The sequence below is a fragment of the Podarcis muralis genome, chromosome W (assembly GCF_964188315.1).
Source record: "Podarcis muralis chromosome W, rPodMur119.hap1.1, whole genome shotgun sequence".
In the NCBI taxonomy this organism is placed as follows: Eukaryota; Metazoa; Chordata; class Lepidosauria; order Squamata; family Lacertidae; genus Podarcis; species Podarcis muralis.
Genome location: NC_135674.1, coordinates 4784493 through 4807767, shown reverse-complemented (window position 1 = coordinate 4807767; position 23275 = coordinate 4784493). Strand labels below are relative to the sequence as shown.

Genomic DNA, 23275 nt, shown 5'->3' with positions numbered 1-23275 from the left:
GAAAAGACTTTCCTCTGGATCCATCCGTCAGGTCAGCCTCCGGCTGCTATCAGACGCTTATCTTCTCCCTCGGAGCAGAGGAGGACACTTCACCAGCCTCTCATGCAGATGTTCGATGAATCGCAACCATCCAAAGGCTGCCATATGTTAGTATCTCAGCTCACAGCCAGAGGTAGCTGGCCTCCCCCGAGGCAAACTGAGTGAGATACTTGTTTACCTTCCGTCTGCGTCTCCCGGCAGACTAGGTCGTAAACCGGCGATTCTCCTCATTAGACGTGAGGAGAACACACCCTCTGCTTCTCTCTCCTTGCTTTCCCCCCCAGGAGGGGAAATGAAACAGACAGGAGTCTTTTTACATGACTTTTTATTCCTGTCATTCAGCAGCACATAGAATCGTGACTGCTCCCTTCAGACTCCATTAGAAGAGTCACCACTCTGCCCCTGCACTTCCAGTACAGGTCAGATGACACTCTGAGCTAACATCCGGTGCTCAGTACAGAGAATAGGCTCCACCTTTTCTCCAACAGTACATCTGCAAACATCAACATTGTGTTTTGCATTCCAGACACCTGCAGCTGGCTTTTGCATTGCTGATTTTTCCTGACATGAACATGGTGGTTTTCCATTCATCCCCCTCCCTCATCCTTATCAAATTGTACGCCCCCCGAAGGTCCAGTTTGGTAAAAATCTTCCCCTTCCTTACCCTGGTTAAGATGTCATCAATTCTGGGCATTGGGAAGGTCACTGGTTCCGACACCCTGTTTAACCCCCGGTAATCCACTACGAGCCTGGGCTCCTTGGAGTCCCTCTTGTCCACAAAGAACACTGGACTACCCCCTACAGCCCTAGATTCCCTTATGAATCCTCTTTCCAGGTTCTTGTCAATAAACTTCCGCAATTCCTGCATCTCCCTATCTGACATGGCGTACAGCTTACCCACTGGCAGCTGAGCCTCTGGGAGTAGGTTGATCTGACAGTCAAAGGGCCTGTGAGGGGGTAGTCTATCCGCCTCCTTCTCGCTGAAGACTTCTTCCAAGTCAGCATACTGAGGTGGTACCTTCCCCTTTTCCCCTACTGCCATCCCTGCCACCCTGGCTACTGCCATCCTCAGGTTTTCTCCCCCATGGCAGTGCTCTACGCAGTGGGCCGACCCAAAGGTGACTGTCCTCTGGTGCCACCCTACTACTGGGTCGTGCAGTGCTAGCCAACTCATTCCCAGTATGATAGGTGGTCCCGCTAAGGTGGCTACGTGAAAAGCAATTGTCTCTGTGTGTCTGGAGACCGTCATTTTCATGGGCGGGGTCTGGTGGGTCACTCCCCCCCCCCGAGTTCTCTCCCATCAATAGTTGTTACTTGCAAGGGATGTTCTAGAGGCACCACTTGGAGCTGGTGTTCCAGCGCAAAATCCTTGCTAAAGAAGTTGCAAGAGCTGCCTGAATCCAGCAGCGCCTTCACCTTGATTGGGTGTCCGTTTGGGAGTTCTAGCACCACCTCTATGGCTATGGCTGCTCGGGGAGGGTCTGGTTTGGGCACTTCTACTGGTTGCTCGCCTGGCTGCTGTGCCCGCCTTCCTGCAGCCAAGCACTGTCGTTTCCCTGCGCCTTATCCCTTTCCTCTTCACTCCCCACTGCCCCCACCATTCCTTGCCATGCCTTTTTCTGAGGGCATACTCTGGCAAAATGTCCCGGCTGCTGGCAGAGGAAACACTTCTTATTTGCCTTCCCCTCGCCAGAGTTTGAAATCCCGCGCCCGCGCGCTCCTCCAATCTCCATTGGCTCCTCGGGCGGCACAGTTGACGCCGGCACGTCTGGAATGCGGTTGTCATGCCAACGCTCTGCTCTCCCTTCCCGCCTTTCCAGAGCGCGCGTCTCCTGCCTGACTCCCACAGCGAGCGCCAACTTGGTCAGCTGGTCCATCGACTCCGGGCGGGGTGAGCGGGAAAGTTCATCTCTCACCCAAGAAGATAAGCCTTCTTCAAATAACATTTGCACTGGTTCGGAACTCAGATCCCACCCAAGTTTATGGATCAACATCGCAAATCGCGACCAGTACTCTCTCACTGATTGGTTCCCTTGTTTGCACCCCATCAGTTCTTTGCGAGTTACGCTTTGTTCAACATCACTCGAGAACATGTGGTCCATGGCGCTAAAAAACTTTCTCAAATCCTTCAAAGCTGCGTTCGCCGCCGCCATTAAGGGCCTGACCCAATCTCTGGCCCTCCCTTCCAGGTGCCCCACCACAAAAGCGACTCTTCCCCCCTCGTCTGCAAAGTCATCATACTGCAGGTCCAGCGCATACTGCACTTCTGTCTTAAATGCATTATAATCTCTGGGGTTGCCCCCAAACTTCTGCACTAGTCCTGGTACCTTCCTTGCGATGGGGGTAATCTTCCCCTGGGCATCCTGAGTCCTCCTTTCATCCAGCCGCGCCGCTAGTAGAGCCAGTTGCTGTTCCAAATCTCTGTTTCTCTCCTCCAGACTTGGTCCTCCTTTGGCCCCCTCTCCTGCACCAGCTCCTCCGGTTTGACTCATGACTGTGCCCCTCTCCTCTTGCACACAAGCAACGTAAGAGACTGACGGATTGCTGTACTGGGAATTGGGGTTGCTTGTGTGTAAACCTCCAAACTGCTCCAAACTGCTTGGGGTGGTTGCGCCTTTCCCAGGCTGAGCAGCCCCTTGGCACGGCTGCTTCAGTCGCTGGCAGAATCCGTCAGTGGGCGTTTCCTAAACTTCTTCCAACATAAGAATTCCTTAACGGACAACCTCCTTCTCGCCTCTCTGCGCGGAAGCCTTCTGCGCAGAGTGGGCGTGCCAAGCGGTGGTCCTCCACTCTCCTCACTGACCTCACTGGAAGAGTCTCGGAGCCTCCCCTCCGAAGTGCTCTCTGCCTCTCCTTTCTTCCTGGTGTTACCTTGACTTCCTTCCCCAGTGGAAGCTCTCTCTCTTCCTTTACTGGTTCCCTCTCCGGCATCATTGGGGAGCCTAACCTCTCCACTCGGCTCCGATGTCAGTTCCCTGACAGGCACCAAAGATAAAAAAAGTCGAAATCTGCCCAAAAACTTGTTCCGACCATAATGCTGTAAAGATGGTGATGAAGCAAACAACAACTGGCTCCTTCAGATGGAGGATGAATGACACCTTATTTGGAGATGAAGAAGTCTATAAAAAGGCCCAAAAAACCTTGAAAGATTAGTTTGAAATAAATATGAAGACTAATGTAGAAAAAAGAGTAATCTGGGACGCAAGCAAAGCTGTTATGAGAGGATTTTTGATACAACAAAGTGCAATAAAGAAGAGAAGCCAAAATGAGAAGAAAGATAAAATTTTGGAGAAGATAAAAGATGGGGAAAGGAAATTAAGATCAAAACCAAAGTCTCATGAGATTCTGAGAGAAATCAAGTTATATCAAACACTGTCAGGGCCGCCTCAGGTCCCAGCTCACAAGAGACCAACGCCAAGTCCACTTTATTTACAAAAGTCTTTATTGAAGTACATTGTTTGTTCCACAGCCGAGGCGCGCAGCCCCACGTCTGTTACGCTTAGACCGCTGAAGTCCCCTCTGAATCAGTCCCGCCTCTACACCAGTTTAAGAGGCTTGTGCTAGTCCACCTCTTCCTGTCCTTCCTTTTCCGCAGGGTCTTTCTGACCCCCTGGGTTCCTTCCCTCCTGCTTTCCTCTGACGCTGAGTCCCCAGACGCCTGCTCCCCCCTCCTCCGTGCTTTGGGACCAGGCTCCTCCTCCGGGCTCTCCGCATTTCCGCGCGCCTCCACATTTGAACTTGGCGCGCGTTCGCTACCCCTGACCTTCCTCTTGACAGTTATACTACTCTCTGTACTACTCTCCGCCCCTTCCGGCAGGACGTCTTGCCCCGATCTCCTTCCCCTCTCTGCTTCCTGCTCTGCTTCGTCTGTCACACTGGGAACTCCACCCTCTTCACTCCGTTCCGGCGGGGAAGCCGGCCCCGATCTCCAACTCCCACTCGGGGTTTCCCTGCTGCTCCCCTGCTCCTGACGAGTCCCCCCTGTGGCTCCCCTTGGCCTGACCAGGGGCGCCCCCTTTTGGGAATCCTCCGATTCACTTGAGAGACTCATGGAAGCCCTCAAGTCATTGTCATCCTCCTCCTCCTCGTTCCTGGATTCTTCCCCCTCGCTCTCAGTCTCCTCCCTCATCTGTGCCTCTCTCCCTGAACCCCTGACATCCATCCCCCCCTCAAAGCCCCCCCTTCCCCCCTCCCGCCCGTCGGGCGCAGGTTTTGGGAGCCGCGTCTCTGCGGGGGTAGATGCTGGATACAGTTCGTCTACTTCAATGTCCTCTGCTTCCAGCTCAGTGTATGTGTGTTCGAACTCAGGGTCGTCTCCCAAGGTGTTCTCGGTCTCCTCTCCCATTGTTACTTCGTCCGGTGCTGTTGGCCAAGGCCCCTCCCTCCACCTCCTGCGCCAGTCCTCCTCTGGTTGCTCGTCCCACCAATACGAGGGTTCCGTCTCCACCCCCGAGCACGATCCCCTGGGGGGGCTCGACTCTGGCGTTCCCTCCTCCGTGGAAGAAACCCCCCGGAAAGTGCTGGCTGAAAGTGTGGGCGTAAAAAGCCAGTCGTCAAAGTACTCTGCTGGCATGGGCCTGTGTGGGAAAAGGGCATGGAACTCGTCCTTGAGAAGAGGCTCGTCCAAAGCGTAGTCCGGCACCCAACTGTTGGCGCTGGCTGGGGTACCCTCTCTGGCGAGAAAATATTCTACTCCCTCTTCCCCCCATCTCGAGTCCAGAATCTCTGTGACCTCGTTGATTGGTTCGGCCCTAGGTGACCTCCCCCTCTTGGGTGACTCTCTGCGTGGTTCTGGTGCCGTCCCTGACTCCTGAAATCTGTGTGGGGCCTTGTAGGGGGTGAACACCGACCTATGAAAGACCGGGTGCATTCTGGAACCTTCGGGGAGGGCCAGTCGAAACGCTACGGGATTGATCCTGGCCTCAACTTGGTATGGCCCTAGCTGCCTGTGTCCTAGCTTCTTCTTAGCTAACGACTTGGCCGGCACCGCTTGGGCCGCTAACCATACCCAGTCCCCCACCTGGATGTCTTCTCCCGCCCTCCTGTGTTTGTCCGCCTGCACCTTATAGGCTTGCTTAGCTAGCTCCAAATGTCTCCGCAGCTCCTCGTGCACCTCTTGCAGTTCTGCTGCGAAATGGTCGGCCCCCTGCGGCGCCCCCTCCCCCGTCGTTACGAGCCCCGGGAAGGTTCTGGGATGTCATCCATTGTTAGCGAAGAACGGCGTCACCCCCGTCGACGCGTGCTTCGTGTTGTTGTAGGCAAACTCAGCCATCGGCAGGTAATCCACCCAAGCTGCGGGTCGCTGATTGGCGTAACATCTCAGGTACTGCTGCATGATAGCGTTGACCCTCTCTGCTTGGCCGTTGGTCTGTGGATGTCTCGCCGACGATAGGTTGATTTTGACGTGCAGGATACCTAGGAGCTTCTGCCAGAAACTGGAAACAAACTGGCGCCCCCTGTCGGACAGAATGGACCGTGGCAGCCCATGCACCTTGAACACATGGTCGATGAAGAGTTTGGCGGTCTGTTCCGCTGTCGCCACCTTCGCGCAAGGAATGAAGTGCGCCATCTTGGTGAACATGTCCACAACCACCAGAACTGCCGTCTTGCCTCGGGAGCTGGGCAGATCAGTAACAAAGTCCAGCGCTACCCGCTCCCAAGGTTGCAGTGGCGTCTCCAGCGGTTCCAATAGTCCGGCTGGCTTCTGGTGCACTGGCTTGGACCTCTGACAGGTGTCACATCTGGCGACGTAATCTGCGACCTCTCCTCGCATTTGGGGCCACCAAAAGTCCCTGGCTACCAGTTCCGCTGTCTTCTCCTTGCCGAAATGGCCCGCGCTGGGTGCGTCGTGCAACTGGTGCAGAACCTTTGCGCGGAGATCGTCCCCTGGCACGTAGAGGGCACCCTTGCGAGTTAACAGCCCGTCGCGTATCTGGAACTCGTCGTCTCTCGTTGTACCTCTGCGCAGCTCTTCCATCTTGGATTGTGCAAACTGATCCGTCTGCAACGCGCATCGCAACGCGTCCAGGTCGACGGCGACTGAAGCGCACGCCCACGCCTGCGGTGCGAAAATGTGCTTGGCTGCTACTGTTGCCACTTCCTCGAGATATTGCGGTTTCCTTGAGAGTGCATCGGCTATGACACTGGAGTCCCCCGGGATGTACTCTATTTGGAAGTCGAAATCCGCGAAGAATTCCGCCCAGCGCATGTGCCTCTGGCTCTGGAGCTTCGCCGTGCGTCAATACTCTAAGTTCTTGTGGTCTGTGCGGACCTGCACGGTGTGCTTGGCTCCTATGAGGAAGTGCCGCCACGCTTTGAAAGCCGCGTGAATGGCCAACAACTCCCTGTCCCAGATGGTGTAGTTCTGTTCCGCCTTGCTGAGCTTCCGGGAGTAGAAAGCACAGGGCCTCCAGTGCCCTTGCGGATCTTCCTGCAAAAGGACGGCCCCTACCGCTCTGTCTGATGCGTCCGTCTCGACCCGCATGGGCCTGCCAGGATTCACGTGCAGCAGCTGTTCCTCGGAGGCGAAGAGGCTTTTAAGCTTCTGAAAAGAGCGCTCCGCCTGGTCCGTCCAAGTGAACTTCTTCTTCTTGGAACTGAGAGTGTCCGTGATTGCTGCTGTCTCCTTCGCGAAACCCCTGATGAACTTGCGGTAAAAGTTGGCGAAACCGATGAACCTCTGGACTTCCTTCCGATTGCGCGGGCTCTTCCAGTCCAACACCGCGCGGACCTTGGCGCTGTCCATGGCCAGCCCCTTGTCGGACAGCTTGTAGCCCAGGAAATCCACCTCCGTCACATCGAACTGGCACTTCTCCAACTTGGCATAGAGTCTGTGTTCCCGTAGTTTCTGGAGGACCTCCTTTACATCTCTCTCGTGAGCCTCCGGCGATTCTGAGAATATCAGGATGTCGTCGAGGAAGCACACACACTTCTTGTAGAGGAGTCCCGCTAGCACGTGATGCATAAAGGCTTGGAAGCAGTGGGATCCATTTTGGAGACCAAAAGGCATAACTCTGTATTCATACGTGCCCAGAGGCGTGAACATGGCCGTCTTCCACTCATCGCCCTCACGCATGCGTATGAGATTGTACGCTCCGCGCAAATCCAACTTGGTGAAGATCCTCCCCTTCCGCACGGTTGCTAGGAGGTCGTCAATCTTGGGCATGGGAAAGGCCTTGGGCTTTGTCATCGAGTTTATGGCCCGGTAGTCCACAATGAGTCTCTTTTGGGGCGTGTCCTTTTTCTTCACAAAAAACACAGGACTGCCCCCCACCGCTCTGGATTCCCGAATGAATCCGCGCTTCAAATTGTGCTCTATGAACTCCCTGAGTTCTTGCATCTCATCTTCAGACATGGAATACAGTTTTGCAGTCGGCAGCTTCGCCCCCGGCAACAGGTCAATCGCACAGTCGTAAGGCCTGTGGAGTGGCAGCTGGTCAGCTTCCTTCTCGCAGAAAACCTCCAAAAATCCCTCGTACTTGCGGGGTACTGCCTGCACCATGCCTAGTTGCAGTTGCTGCCCAGCTTCCTCCCCTTGGCTGGACTGGATGCAATGTTGAGCACAGTACGATGAGGAAAAGGTGATCTGTCGCTGGTTCCACGCCACTGCTGGACTGTGTCTCTCTAGCCAGCTCATGCCTAACACTATAGGCGTGTCTGATAGGCGGGTGACGTTGAAGCTAATGACTTCTCGATGATTTCCAATCTGCATCACCATGGGAGGCGTCTGTTGCACAACTTGCCCTCCTAGCAATTTTCTGCCATCTACCGTGACTACGTTCAGGGGCGTCGTAGCTGGCAGAAGCGCTATGCGATGCTGCTTGACGAACTGCACCCCCACAAAGTCCGCGTTGCTCCCAGAGTCGATTGTAATGGGGACTTCCAGGGTGGTTCCATTCGGCAACTGGAGTGTTGCAGTGAGCTGCACCGCTGGCTTGGGTGGTAAGGGGTCTGTGTGCTGCAAAATCGCTGGGGACTGCTCTACAGACTCGCCTGGCTGAGCCCCAGCATCGCTGTCTCCAGCCAGGCACTGTCGTTTCCCTGAAACTGCTCCTCATGAGGTACGTCTGCTGCGACCGTTGCTAAAGCTGCAGTGTGTCTCCGGAGCCTCTGGGGACACTCTTTAGCCATGTGCTGTGCACTATCACAGATGTAACATTTCCTGTTCCCTCTAGGAGGCTTCTCCTTGACTGCACCGGACGTTGGGGCTCTGGCTGCTGTCTGAGCTCTAGCACCGCCAAGCTCCATTGGTTCCTCCCCCTGCCGCATTAGAGGCGAAGGATGCGCCTGGCCGAACTCCCTGGGGATAAAAAGAGGTGCCCTCGCTGGCGCACGCACCTGGCGACCTTCCTCATTGTGCCAAGGACGTTCTTCGTGTCGTATTCCAATCGCAAGAGCCCTCTGTACTACGTCTGCTAGGGTTTGAGGTCTGTCACCCCTGGCCAATTCATCTTTTATGGAGCTGTGGAGTCCCTCCCAGAACAAATCTCTCACTGGTTTGGAGTCTTTCTCCCAGCCCAATACAGTCAGCAATGCAAAAAAGCGCGAATGGTACTGACGCACAGTGGCTTTGCCTTGTCTGAGTCCGTGCATCTGTTGGCGCGCAACATCAACATCCACGGTGGACTGGAAACAAGCGTCCATCGCTTTAATAAATTCATCAGAATCGCGGCGGGCAGGACTATCTTCACGCCACAAATTGCGCAGCCACGCTCTGGCGTCTCCATGCAAATGAGACACAATAAAACCCACCTTCTCCTCCTCATCTTTAAAGTCATTGCGAAGCAAATGCAGTGCATACAGGACGTCTGCTCTGAAACTGGGGTAGTGCTTCAGGTTCCCATCGAAGGGGGCTACTAAATTTCCTCCCCGCCTTCCAAGTCCGATTCCCTCTGATCTGGACCCCGGGAACCCCTCTTTGCACGCACGTTCCCACCTGGTTTGCAGATCGTGGCATCGCGCCTCCGCGTCTTCACTCTTCTTCTGGGAGACCACTACCGCAGTCGAAAGCTCGGAGACTGCGTTTCGTAGTGCTGTCAACTGTTCTTCCGCACTCATGGTTGCCACACTTAGTGAGTTTTGCAAAAAAAAAATAATGCGTTTTTTTTGAGAGGGGACTTACTGTCAGGGCCGCCTCAGGTCCCAGCTCACAAGAGACCAACGCCAAGTCCACTTTATTTACAAAAGTCTTTATTGAAGTACATTGTTTGTTCCACAGCCGAGGCGCGCAGCCCCACGTCTGTTACGCTTAGACCGCTGAAGTCCCCTCTGAATCAGTCCCGCCTCTACACCAGTTTAAGAGGCTTGTGCTAGTCCACCTCTTCCTGTCCTTCCTTTTCCGCAGGGTCTTTCTGCCCCCCTGGGTTCCTTCCCTCCTGCTTTCCTCTGACGCTGAGTCCCCAGACGCCTGCTCCCCCCTCCTCCGTGCTTTGGGACCAGGCTCCTCCTCCGGGCTCTCCGCATTTCCGCGCGCCTCCACATTTGAACTTGGCGCGCGTTCGCTACCCCTGACCTTCCTCTTGACAGTTATACTACTCTCTGTACTACTCTCCGCCCCTTCCAGCAGGACGCCTTGCCCCGATCTCCTTCCCCTCTCTGCTTCCTGCTCTGCTCCGTGTGTCACACTGGGAACTCCACCCTCTTCACTCCATTCCGGCTGGGAAGCCGGCCCCGATCTCCCACTCCCACTCGGGGTTTCCCTGCTGCTCCCCTGCTCCTGACGAGTCCCCCCTGTGGCTCCCCTTGGCCTGACCAGGGGGACCTTTTGGGAATCCTCCGATTCACTTGAGAGACTCATGGAAGCCCTCAAGTCATTGTCATCCTCCTCCTCCTCGTTCCTGGATTCTTCCCCCTCGCTCTCAGTCTCCTCCCTCATCTGTGCCTCTCTCCCTGAACCCCTGACAAACACAATATATGGATGGGACTTCCGGAGGCGGCGCGAACGGTAATGGCTGCCCGCTCCTAACAGGGAGAGGGAAGCTCCGCTGAAACGGGTCTCCGCTGCGGCGAAGCGGAGACCCACTTAGGAAAACCACAGGTGGCAGAAGCCTGTGGTCTTGAGACCCGGCGGGCGCCAGAAGCAGCCCCCAAAACGTTGAAGGGACCCCGTAAGGGGCTCCGGATCGCAGAGGGGGTAGCGGCGCTGTGGGTCGTTTCGCAGTCAACGGAGCGAAGCCGCGTTGCTGTTGCCGGTGAGCGCTGACCTTTCTTCTTGAAACCTCTAAATTCGGAAAGCAACAACCCGTGAGTAATTTGGACCTTACAAATTTTAAGACTTTTAAGACTTTGAATCTGGCTGAAAGCGGAGTGACGATAAACAGGAAGTCCGTCTTCCGCTGACACTGAACTTGAAAAGCAAAGAGCAGGAGGAGTGGAGACCAAGAGTAACGTTCTAACTAATCGTTCTGGCACCTATTTAAACTACTTTTCTGGGTGGATTAAGGACTTTAAGTGGCTGATTTTTGGATTTATATTGAGACAAGGATATCTTCCTTCTGTTGAACTATTGGATTATAAATTAAGCAAGAAACCCAGGTGCTGGAGCTGCCTGAGCAACTGAGCAGTCAGTCTGCAAACTTGGATACTTTGAATCTAAACTTTGAAATACTCTGAGTTTGAACTTGCTACTTTGAAACATCTGCTGTTTAAGCACTGTTAGAAACATTGTTCTGTTTTAAGTTTAACTCTGCTAAAATCTATCTTTGTGGAGGTCTCTGGACACTGAATTAGATTCACTAATTTGAATTGGATTTGACTTCCTCCCTAAAGACATTTTAAGCTCCCCCTAGAGGATTTTGGACCTACAGCAGTGACATTGTTTTACTTTCCTTTTCCCGGCCTCCTGCTTGACTGTTGCTATCTGGGCCGTTGCTTTCTCATGGGAACAACTCAGTTTGACCTTGGTCTTTAGATAACTCTGGAATGAGTGGAACAAGAAAAAGGGGAAGAACCAGACAAACAACTTTAACTTTATCTGCAGCCTCACAGCGTAGATCATCTGTGCCTGCTTTGCCTTCCACTTTGTCTCCTGAGGTAGAAGCGGCTTCCCTGTCACAGGCAGGGGAGGGAGAAACTGAGGAACTACAACTGGAAGATATGGCCTCAGGAGCAAGTGGCTCTGTTTTAGAGAAAATTTTTGAAAAATTGGAGGCTTTGGACAGAAAGGTTGATCTGCAAACAGCTAAAATTGATCAAAACACAGAAAGCTTGAATAGATTAACTGGACAAGTTGCACAGAATGTTCAATCTATTGGAGAATTGAAGGAGGCTGTAGGTGAAAATCGGAAATTGGCTGAGGATACTAGCCAAAGACTGGGAGAGCTCGAAAAAGAAGTAAGACCACTCAGTAAACAAGTAGGAGAACATCAGATCTACTTTTCTATGACAGAACTGCGGAACAGGGAGGCCAACTTGAGGATACGGTCAATACCAGAAGTGGAAGAAGGCAACTTAACTGAGTTTCTGACTAAAGAATTTTCCAAGTTCTGGAACCTAGAGGAAAAAGACTTCAAAATAGTATCTGCTTTCAGGCTTGGAAGACTTATAAGGAAAGAGAAGCCCAGAGATTGCTTGATAATACTGAGATCAAAGGAGGAAAGGGATAAGATTTTGGGTCTGCACTACGGAAAGTCACTGGACATTTTGGATAAAAGAATTGAAATTTACAAGGATATTCCCAAACAACTGCTGGACCTCAGATCTGACTATTCGGAACTAGCAAAATTGCTGAGGAGCAACTCAATTATCTTCAGGTGGGAGTTTCCCCAAGGATTATCCTTTACCTTCAGAGGGAGGAAGATCAAAATTAGAACACCGGAGGACAGAGATAAGTTTTTGGCGGCACACGGAGAAGATCTTCACAAAGGACTTGGAGTACTCCCAGGGCCTGAACTTCTGGGGGAGCCTGCACCCCCGGATCCTCAAGAACCGGAGAACAAGGTACCACCCCAGCAAGAATAACCAGATCTATTCAGGATGTCTCTGCAACTTTTGAGTTGGAACATAAATGGCTGTAACATTCCAGAAAAAAGGAGAAAAATTTTTCACATATTAAAAAAGGAACAATTGGACATTATCTGTTTACAAGAAACACATGTGATTAGGCTCCACAGAAAAGTGTTAATAAATAAACGACTCGGTCAGGAATTTATATCTTTGGACACAGTAAAAAAGAGAGGTGTGGTGATTTATGCAAAAGAGAGCCTTTCACCTAAACTTCTGTTTAAAGACGAACATGGAAGAATCTTGGCAATAGAAATACAATATCAAGGAGAAAAAAAATTGATATTAGGAATTTATGCTCCAAATGAAGGGAAATCGGAATTTTACAAGAAGTTGCATGAGACTATGCTGGATTATCTGGACTATAACAACATCATTATGATGGGAGATATGAATGGAGTCGTATCAACTAACATGGATAAGTCACAGAACCAAAATGTTACTAAAGATGGGAGACTACCAAAGACCTTTTTTGAAATGACAGACAATATGGATTGGATTGATATTTGGAGAGTGAGAAACCCCTTGGGAAGGGAAGGAACATTCTTCTCTGAAGCCCAACTGACTTGGACAAGAATCGACCAAATATGGATAACTAGAGGTCTGGCACCTAAGATTAGAAAGGTGGAAATCTGCCCAAAGACATGCTCCGACCATAACGCACTGAGAATGGACATGACATTGATCCCAACCGGTTCCTTCAGATGGAAGATGAATGATGGCCTGTTTAGAGATCAGGAGATTGCCAAGAAGGCCCAAAAAACTCTAAAGGACTATTTTGAGATTAACATGAACACTACGGTGGAAAAAAGAACTATCTGGGACGCAAGCAAGGCCGTGATGAGGGGGTTCTTGATACAACAGAATACCATAAAGAAAAGGAAACAAAATGAAAGGAAGGACAAAATTCTGGAAAAAATTAAAGAGTTAGAGAAGAAGCTAAGATCCAATCCGAAGTCTCAGCCGATTCTGAGAGAAATTAAACTTCATCAAGCACAATATTCTAAACTGATAAACCAGGAAATAGAATGGAAGATTAAATTAATGAAACAAAAAACTTTTGAATCGGCTAATAAATGTGGAAAACTGCTAGCCTGGCAGTTGAAGAGGAGACAAAAATTAAATACAGTAACAAATTTAGAGATTGAAGGAAGAAGTATTCAGAACCCCGGAGAGATTAGAAAGTGTTTCCAGAGATATTTCAAAAAATTATATACTCAAGGGCCACAAGATGAAACTGAGATTAAACAATTTTTGGAGAAAAATGGACTAGCAAAGCTGTCAGAAGAAAATAGAACAATCCTGAATGGCAAAATAACACGACAAGAGATTGAGCAGGCTATCCAGAACATGAAACAGGGCAAATCGCCAGGGCCAGATGGGTTGACCTCCAAGTATTATAAGACACTGAAAGACTATCTGATACAACCATTGATGGAGGTCAGCAATGAAATTATGGAGGGGAAGAAGGCGCCGGAATCGTGGAAGGAAGCTTTTATCACATTGATACCAAAATCGGAAACTGAAAAGACACAACTTAAGAACTACCGTCCCATCTCCCTTTTAAATGTGGATTACAAAATATTTGCAGACGTTTTGGCAAGTAGATTCAAGAAAGTTTTAAACGAAGTAATTCATAAAGACCAGGCAGGCTTTCTCCCAGGCAGACATATGTCTGCTAATACAAGGAACATTATTGATATATTGGAACTTTTGCAAACAGACATAAACACTAAAGCAGTTTTAATTTTTATAGATGCGGAGAAGGCCTTTGACAACATATCCTGGAAGTTTATGAAGGGGAATCTAAAAGAAATGGGAGTGGGTCGGGGGTTCGAGAATGGGATTGATGCAATATATTCAGAACAAAAGGCTAAACTGATAGTTAACAATGTGGTTACAGAAGAGTTTAAAATTGAAAAAGGAACACGACAAGGCTGCCCGATTTCCCCGTTACTATTTATTTCGGTTCTGGAAGTGCTCCTGAATATGATTAGAGGGGACCGGCTGGTGGAAGGGATCCAGGTCGGAGCGAAACAATATAAACTTAAAGCGTTTGCAGATGACCTAGTTTTGACATTACAGGAGCCAGAATCTAGTACGAAAAGAGTATTACAACTGATTCAAGATTTTGGTCGGGTGGCGGGATTTAAACTAAATAAACAAAAAACTAAGGTCTTGGGGAAAAACTTGACAGATACTGAGTCGGAACGGTTTCAGAGAGAGACAGAATTAACTGTGGTTAAGAAAGTGAAATACCTAGGGGTAAACATAACAGCAAAAAATCTGAGTTTATTCAAAGATAATTATGAAAAATGTTGGTCGGAAATTAAGAGAGACTTGGATAGCTGGTCAAAATTAAAACTTTCATTGTTAGGCCGAATAGCTGCCATTAAGATGAATGTATTGCCAAAAATGTTATTTTTGTTTCAAACATTGCAGATTGTAGACAAAACGGAGTGCTTCCGGAAGTGGCAGAAAGACATTTCTAAATTTGTCTGGCAGGGCAAAAAGCCCAGAATTAAGTTTAAGATACTAACGGATGCGAAAGAAAGAGGGGGCTTTGCCCTGCCAGACTTAAAGTTGTATTATGAAGCCACAGCTTTCTGCTGGCTAAAAGACTGGCTACTTCTTGAAGACACGGATGTACTGGATCTGGAAGGTTTTAACAATGCATTTGGATGGCATGCATACTTATGGTATGATAAGGTTAAGATTAATAAGGCCTTTAAGAACCATATTGTCAGGAAAGCAGTATTTAATGTCTGGACAAAATACAAAGACTTACTGGAGAATAAAACTCCGAGGTGGCTGTCACCCTTGGAGGCCAAGGCCCGAAAAAGACCCAATATGGAGGCCAATTGGCCAAAGTATTGGGAAATATTAGAAAGAGATGGAGACAATTGGAAATTGCAGAGTTTAGAGAAAATGAAAGATAAAGTGCGAGACTGGTTACACTATGCTCAGATCAAAGAAGTGTTTAAGAATGATAAAAAGTTAGGATTCCAGGTGGAGAAATCGAAGTTGGAAACAGAACTGCTAGAACCTAAGACTAAAGTACTTTCAAAAATGTATAATTTGCTGCTGAAATGGAACACACAAGACGAAATGGTTAAATCGGCTATGATAAAGTGGGCACAGGACATTGGGCATAATATTATGTTTGAAGACTGGGAAAGGTTGTGGACCACTGGGCTGAACTTCACTGCATGTAATGCTCTGAAGGAAAATGTAATGAAAATGATATATAGATGGTACATGACCCCAGTTAAATTGGCCAAAATATACCATTCGTCTGATAATAAATGTTGGAAATGTAAGGAAAATGAAGGAACATTCTTTCACCTCTGGTGGACTTGCCCTAGAGTGAAGGCCTTCTGGGAGATGATATACAACGAGCTGAAAAAGGTGTTTAAGTATACCTTTACCAAGAAACCAGAGGTCTTCCTCTTGGGCATTGTCGGACAGAATGTGTTAAAGAAGGACAGAACATTTTTTATGTATGCAACAACGGCAGCAAGGATATTGATCGCCAAGAATTGGAAAACTCAAGATTTACCCACTCTGGAAGAATGGCAGATGCAGCTGATGGACTATATGCAACTAGCTGAGATGACTGGCAGAATCCGAGACCTGGGAGAAGAGGGTTGAAGAAGACTGGAAGAAATTCAAGATTTACTTACAAAAGTACTGTAATTTGGCTGAATGTTAACAGGGATGTCAGAGTAGAAATAATTGTCTACCACTAAACTAGATTTAAGTTCAATTATAAGGGAAATAAGGAAAGTATATATCTCTTTTAAGAGAAAGGAAGAGACTGTATTTTAATGATTGAATCTAAGACTATGAACAAAATGATAATTTGCTTGGAAACAACTTCACAATGATGCAAGTGGGTGCGGGAGGCGTGAGGGAGTCCAAAGTAGTAATGAAAAGATGTTAAATAATCAATGTTGTTTTATTAAATATGCATTTGTATTGAAAAACTTTAATAAAAATTTATATATATATATAAAAAACACAATATATGGAATTGACGAATCAAGAAATAGAATGGAAAATTAAACAAATGAGACAAAAGACTTTTGAATCAGCAGACAAATGTGGTAAATTGTTGGCTTGGCAAATAAAGAAAAGACAAAAATTGAATACGGTTACAAATTTAGAAGTGGATGGAAAGAACCTTTATAATCCTACTGAGATTAGGAATTGCTTCCAGAGATACTTCAGACAACTATATTCACAAGGGCCGCAGAAAGATCAGGACATAGAACAATTTCTTGGAAAAAATGGACTGAAAAAGATTTCACAGGAAAGTAAAATAGTTTTGAATCAGGAAATAACAGAACAAGAAATAGAAGGTGCCATTCAAAACATGGCATTGGGCAAATCCCCAGGACCGGATGGACTGACTTCCAGATACTATAAAGTTTTGAAGGAGTGGCTATTACAACCTTTGAAGGAAGTTTGCAATGAAATTTTGGAGGGGAAAAGGGCACCAGAAACGTGGAAAGAGGCTTATATTACACTTATACCGAAGACAGAGACTGAAAAGACTCAACTTCAGAACTACCGCCCCATTTCGCTATTAAATGTGGATTACAAATTTTTTGCTGACATTTTAGCTAAGAGACTGAAAAAAGTCTTGATGGAGGAGATTCACAGAGACCAAGCGGGCTTTCTCCCAAGAAGACATTTGTCAGATAATGTAAGGAATATAATTGACATTTTGGAAAAGTTGGAAGTGAACATAAACACTAAAGTAGTTTTGATATTTGTGGACGCGGAGAAAGCCTTTGACAATATTTCTTGGAGCTTTATGATGAAGAATCTCCGGGGGATGGGGGTAGGCCAAGGGTTTGAAAATGGTATAGGTGCAATATACTCTGAACAAAAAGCAAAGTTGATTGTAAACAATGTGGTTACAGAAGAATTTAAGATAGAAAAAGGGACACGTCAGGGATGCCCAATTTCTCCATTACTTTTTATATCAGTCCTGGAGGTTTTGCTGAACATGATCATAAGGGACCAGTTGGTTAAAGGAGTGCAGGTCGGAGCTAAACAATACAAATTGAGAGCATTCGCAGATGATTTGGTACTTACATTACAAGAGCCTGAATCTAGTACGAAAAGGGTCTTAGAATTAATTCAAGAGTTTGGTCAAGTAGCAGGATTCAAATTGAATAAGTTCAAAACTAAGGTATTGGAGAAAAATTTAACACCTTTTGAAAAAGAGAGGTTTCAGAATGAGACAGGATTAACTGTGGTTAAGAAAGTGAAATATCTGGGGATAAATATGACAGCTAAAATGTGAACTTATTTAAAGACAATTATGAGAAATCCTGGACAGAAGTGAAAAAAGATTTAGAAAGTTGGTCAAATCTGAAGCTTTCCTTGTTGGGTCGAATTGCAGCTATAAAGATGAATGTATTGCCTAGAATGTTGTTTTTGTTTCAAACATTGCAAATAGTGGACAAGATGGATTGTTTCAAGAAGTGGCAGAAACATATTTCGAAATTTGTCTGGCAGGGCAAGAAACCCAGAATTAAATTTAAGATTTTAACTGATGCAAAGTAAAGGGGGGGGGGGGATTTGCCCTGCCAGACCTTAAACTGTATTATGAATCGGCAGCTTTCTGCTGGTTGAAAGACTGGCTACTTCTTGAGAACACAGACATTTTGGACCTAGAAGGTTTTAACAACACTTTTGGGTGGCATGCATATTTGTGGTATGACAAGGTTAAAGCTCACAAAGCCTTTAAAAATCATATTGTCAGGAAAGCACTATATAATGTCTGGATTAGATACAAAGACTTGTTGGAAAATAAAACTCCAAGGTGGTTGTCGCCAATGGAGGCAAAGGCTGGGGAAAAAACTCAATATGGAGTCTAAATGGCCGAGATATTGGGAAATTTTGGAACAAGAAGGGGACAGATTGAAATTGCAGAGTTTTGAGAAACTAAAAGATAAAGTGAGAGATTGGCTTCACTATTATCAAATAATGGAGGTTTTTAAGTTGGACAGGAAAATTGGCTTCCAGGTGGAAAAATCAAAATTAGAGACAGAATTGCTAGAATCCAATACTAAAAACTTGTCAAAAATGTATAACTTGCTGTTGAAATGGAATACACAAGATGAAACGGTTAAATCAGCAATGATTAAGTGGGCACAGGATATTGGTCATAACATTATGTTTGCTGACTGGGAAAAGTTGTGGACCACTGGGATGAAATTTACGGCATGTAATGCCTTAAGAGAAAATATTAGGAAAATGATCTATAGGTGGTACATGACCCCAGTCAAACTTGCAAAAATTTACCACTTGCCTGATAATAAATGTTGGAAATGTAAGGAAAATGAAGGTACATTCTTTCACCTTTGGTGGACGTGCCCAAAGATTAAGGCATTCTGGGAAATGATATATAATGAATTGAAAAAGGTATTTAAATATACGTTTCTGAAGAAACCAGAGGCCTTTCTTTTGGGTATTGTCGGCCAATTGGTGTCAAAGAAGGATAGAACGTTTTTTATGTACGCTACAACAGCAGCAAGAATACTTATCGCAAAGTACTGGAAGACACAAGATCTACCCACCTTGGAAGAATGGCAGATGAAGGTGATAGACTACATGGGACTGGCAGAGATGACTGGCAGAATCCGAAACCAGGGAAGAGAAACAGCGGAAGAAGATTGGAAGAAATTCAAGGACTATCTTAAGAAATATTGTAAAATTAATGAATGTTAGAATGACGTTGGGTTAGAAAATATGTGGTTATCAGCGGCAATGGATAAGTAAAAAAGAAAAGAAAGGTCAAAAATTAAGTGAAAAACAAGGGAAGGATTTGCTGAATAATAAATTAGAAATTGGAATACAGAAAGGGGAGGTATGAGGAAGTCGGGGAAGTAAGTTATAAGAAAATAAGGGTTGAAATTATACTTGGGTTTTGTTTGTTTGTTTGTTTGTTTGTTCTATTGTATTGTTTTGTTGTGTTGTTATAAAAAATTTTGAAACTTGAATAAAAAATTTATAAAAAAAAAATTTTTTTAAAGAAAGGAATAGATTTATTAAGAATCTTTGAAAACAGAGCCCCGCTAACCTCCCTACTGGCGGTCAAGGGGGAAGGGAGACCAGGAACAGAGGTACAAAACGATAGAGTGCACATGCAACAAAACCAGCAAAACCAGAGCCTAGTGCACCAGCAGGAAAACATAGATCCTACTGATACTCAACTTCATTTGAACGACAGAGAGGACTCTTTTTCCATAGAAGAACATGCCCTAATAAATCGGTTCTGGTCACTGCAGATGCCAGCCCAAAAGGAAATCTTGGTCAGACTGGACACCCTAAGAAGCAGACTGACCAAAAAGGAGGCCCATGTTGAAACTACGGAAGGCTCACACATACGGCCTATATCCCCCAAGTGCCTAGTGGACAAGAGGACGGTGGGAGGCGCCTTTAAATGTGTAGATTCGGAAGACCAATCGCAGCCCCCGCTGGTGTATGGTAAGGCAAAACGAAAACAGACTGTCACATCCCCGAGTACCTGGTTCAACTATCTAAAACTCTCCCCAAATGAAATAGCTACTCCCCCAAGTCCAAACCACCCCCTTAAGTCCCCAAGCCACACCATGGAGGGACAGAGAATTAAAGCTGCTGTCCTGGAACATTGCAGGATGGCGCGCTAAGAAAAACAATCAACAACTTGCAATGTTTCTTAAGCGATTCGATATCATCCTCCTGCAGGAGACCTGGTACAGCAACCCCATCCTGTTCAATGGGTATTCTTGTCACTCCCTATTTGCTACTCCATCTGTGAAGGGAGGTAGGCCTAGTGGAGGTTTAGCTAGCCTTATCTCCACAGAGCTTGAACATTCCTTAAAAGCCCTCCCAAACTGCAATTCACTAGCCACGGCAGTCCTACTCAAATTTAAGAGAGATGCACTGGTAGTGGTCAATGTCTATCTGCCCCCCTGCCAAAAAAAATCTATAGTGAAAGCTAACTGGGCAGAGTTAGAGGCATTTCTAGAGTCCATAGAATCTTCCCACCCTTCTACACCGATTATAATCGGGGGGGATTTCAACGCCCGTATGGGAATTGATGACAACAATCTTTATAGCCAATATAATCAGATTCAGGACCCTGAAAGTCCAACCGAAGCAGGCGTTTCACGACTTTCTAAAGATAATAAATGCAACTTCTTGGGGCTATCTCTAGCCCAGGTCGCAAAAAGAAGGGAGCTGATGATAATAAACGGTAGTAAGGAAGAGGATCGCCCAGGGGAGTATACCCATTTTTCAAAGATGGGAGGAAGTGTGATAGACTATATTCTGATATCAAGATTCGCCTATAACTCTGTGTCGAAGTTTCAAGTGGGACATAACACCAAAAGTGACCACCTCCCACTAATTTTAGCGCTCAATGGCCCATCGTCTAACAAACCCACGGCTAACCTTTGCTACGCCCCCATCGTTAATCTGGGATCAATGGCCCCCAGAAGAATTAAATGGACCCCCATGCTCAATACAGAGCTAACTCATCTCCTCCATTCGGAAGACGTGAAGACCATATACACAGCCATTGTATCAGCTAATACCGGGGGAAAGGCCATGGACTCGTTCAACGAGTTATTAGCAAGACTAAAGACCTTTCTAACAACTGAGATACTTAATTCTGTTACAAAGCGGGCAAAGGATCAAGAGAGATGGTTTGATTTGGAGTGCAGACAAGCAAGGAAACGTCTGAGATCAACATACCGGAATTACAGAAACACCGGAACACCCTCACTATTTATGGCTTACATCGATTTAAGACGAAACTATAAATAGCTATTAAAGGTAAAAAAACAAAAAGCTGAGAGATTGGCCTGGTGTAACCTAGTGAAGACCTCGAATGAGAAAGACTCAACCTCCTTCTGGCGTACCATTAGGGGGCTCCTGGGCCAAGAGCGGATTGGCCCCACATGTACTGTAGAACCCCAGGAGTGGATGAAATATTTCCAAAACCTCTTCTATGACGACAAAGCTCAGCACAATGATCCAAGTGCCTACTCCGAGAATTTACCATATTGGCCTCCTGTCTCCATAGAGGAGGTGGGGAAACTAATTGCCCAACTGAAAAACAACAAAGCCCCGGGCATAGACCACATTCCAGCAGAGCTCATGAAGAACAATATCAGTTGGTGGGCTCCTATAATGGCGTCAATATTCACATACATCGATTCAACAGGCATAATCCCTGGCTGCTGGACAGAGGCAGTAATCATTCCAATCTATAAAAAGGGTCCTATGGCAGATCCAGCGAGCTATAGACCCATTAGCCTCCTTACTATCCCCAGCAAATTGTATGCCAAACATCTCCACATCAAACTAATTGATTGGATGGAAACTGAGGCAGTTCTGGCAGAGGAGCAAGCCGGCTTCAGACAGGGCAGAACAACAATAGACCATTGTTTCGTATTAGCACACCTCATTGACAAATACACCAATAAAACACGTGGGATTCTATACGCAGCATTTATTGACCTGAAGGCAGCCTTTGACTCGATCTCACGAGTCAAACTTTGGGCTAAACTCAATGCTACCAACATTGACAAAAGATTACTATTCTTGATAAAAAGCCTATATAAAGACTCCAAGTTATATGTAAGAACCTCAGTAAATGGGCAAGCCACCAAAGGAGTCAAGCAGGGCTGTATTTTAGCCCCGGCCTTATTCAACTTATATATAAATGACATGGTCAAATACCTAACATCCCTGGAGTTTCATGCCCCCAAACTGGCCGAAAAACCAATTTCAGTACTCCTCTATGCAGACGACGCGGTTCTCTTATCACGAACTAAAGTAGGCCTCAGAAGGCTACTAAGAGAATTCTCAGCCTACTGCAGGAGAGATCAATTGGTGGTTAATCACCAAAAAACCAAAGTCATGGTCTTCGCTAGGAGACACAGACATCACAGATGGGAGATGGACAATCAGCCAATAGAACAGGTCAAAATCTTCAAATACCTCGGAGTAGTTTTCCAGTCAACAGGGGCCTGGGAGGCCCATCATAAATATGCTAGGGAAAAAGCACCTCAAAGCGCAAAAATACTGTCTCGCTTTTACTTTACGAAAGGGGGCAGACATATCCCAGCAGCTCTGGAGATCTTTCAAGCAAAACCCTTGGCGCAATTACTCTACGGGGCCCAAATCTGGACGGGAAATCATTGCCGCACACTTGAAACGGTCCAGTCTAAATTCTTAAGACAGATTCTAGCCGTTCCACCATGCGCACCAAATGCGGCCCTACGGCTGGAGACTGGCCTCCTCTCCGTCGAAACCCGAACCTGGTTAAGAACATTTAACTATTGGCTTCACTTAAATTTAAACCCATCCGGACTACTACCTCTAGTAGCACGAGATGCTCATAGAAGTTGGTGGTCCAAAGTAATGCATCAAAAACTACTTATATGTGGCCTCCAAGCACAGCATCTCCTGAAAATGGGTCTCCCCAAGGCAAAAACTATTATTGATCAGCGCATGAAGGATATTGAGCAGCAGAATAATCTGGCCTATATTAAGAAATTTAGTGCTTGGTACGCTTATCTGTCCCCCTCCCACTTTGATTTTCGGGCACCTTATTTGTCTACCTTAACCATTCCAAAACTCAGACGGGCCTTTACACTGGCCAGACTAAATATGTTACCCTCAGCTGTTCTTGAAGGTAGATATCAAAAAATTACATTCGAGAACCGGCTCTGTCCCTGTGGAGCTGGCTACGTAGAGACTGTGTCACACGTTCTCTTGTCTTGCTCCCTATATAAAGATCTCAGGGACGAGACCATCACGCCGCTCCTATCTGCCATCCCGGGCCACTCTTGTGAAGCCAAACTGTTCTCACTCCTAGCCGACCAGAACAGCTCGACAACAGAGAAGGTTGCCAAATTTATCGAGAGAGCAATGAGACTGAGAGCTGCTATCTGAATGACATTAGTGTCGTCACCCGGATTCCTCGCCTAGGATCTTATTATTATTATTATTATGTTTTACTACTATTATTTTATTACCTCTGCCAAGTTTTAAGTATTGAGATTATTAATTTATCTGCATCTGGTTATTATTATCTTTCTCCCTGTCCTGACCATCCCTCTGAGGTTATATTTAATATTTATAATCTTGTAATTTGGCTGGTCTATTTACTTAACCGACCTGGAACAATCTACCAGAGAAAAGGCCCGCTTGGTCCTTATGAATCACT

General features: G+C 46.8%; 1 pseudogene; it reads left to right on the top strand.

Moving 5' to 3' along the window:
- Positions 1 to 23001, top strand: part of LOC144326448 (uncharacterized) — a 41867-nt pseudogene extending 18866 nt beyond the window's left edge.
- The last annotated feature ends 274 nt before the right edge of the window (positions 23002 to 23275 follow it).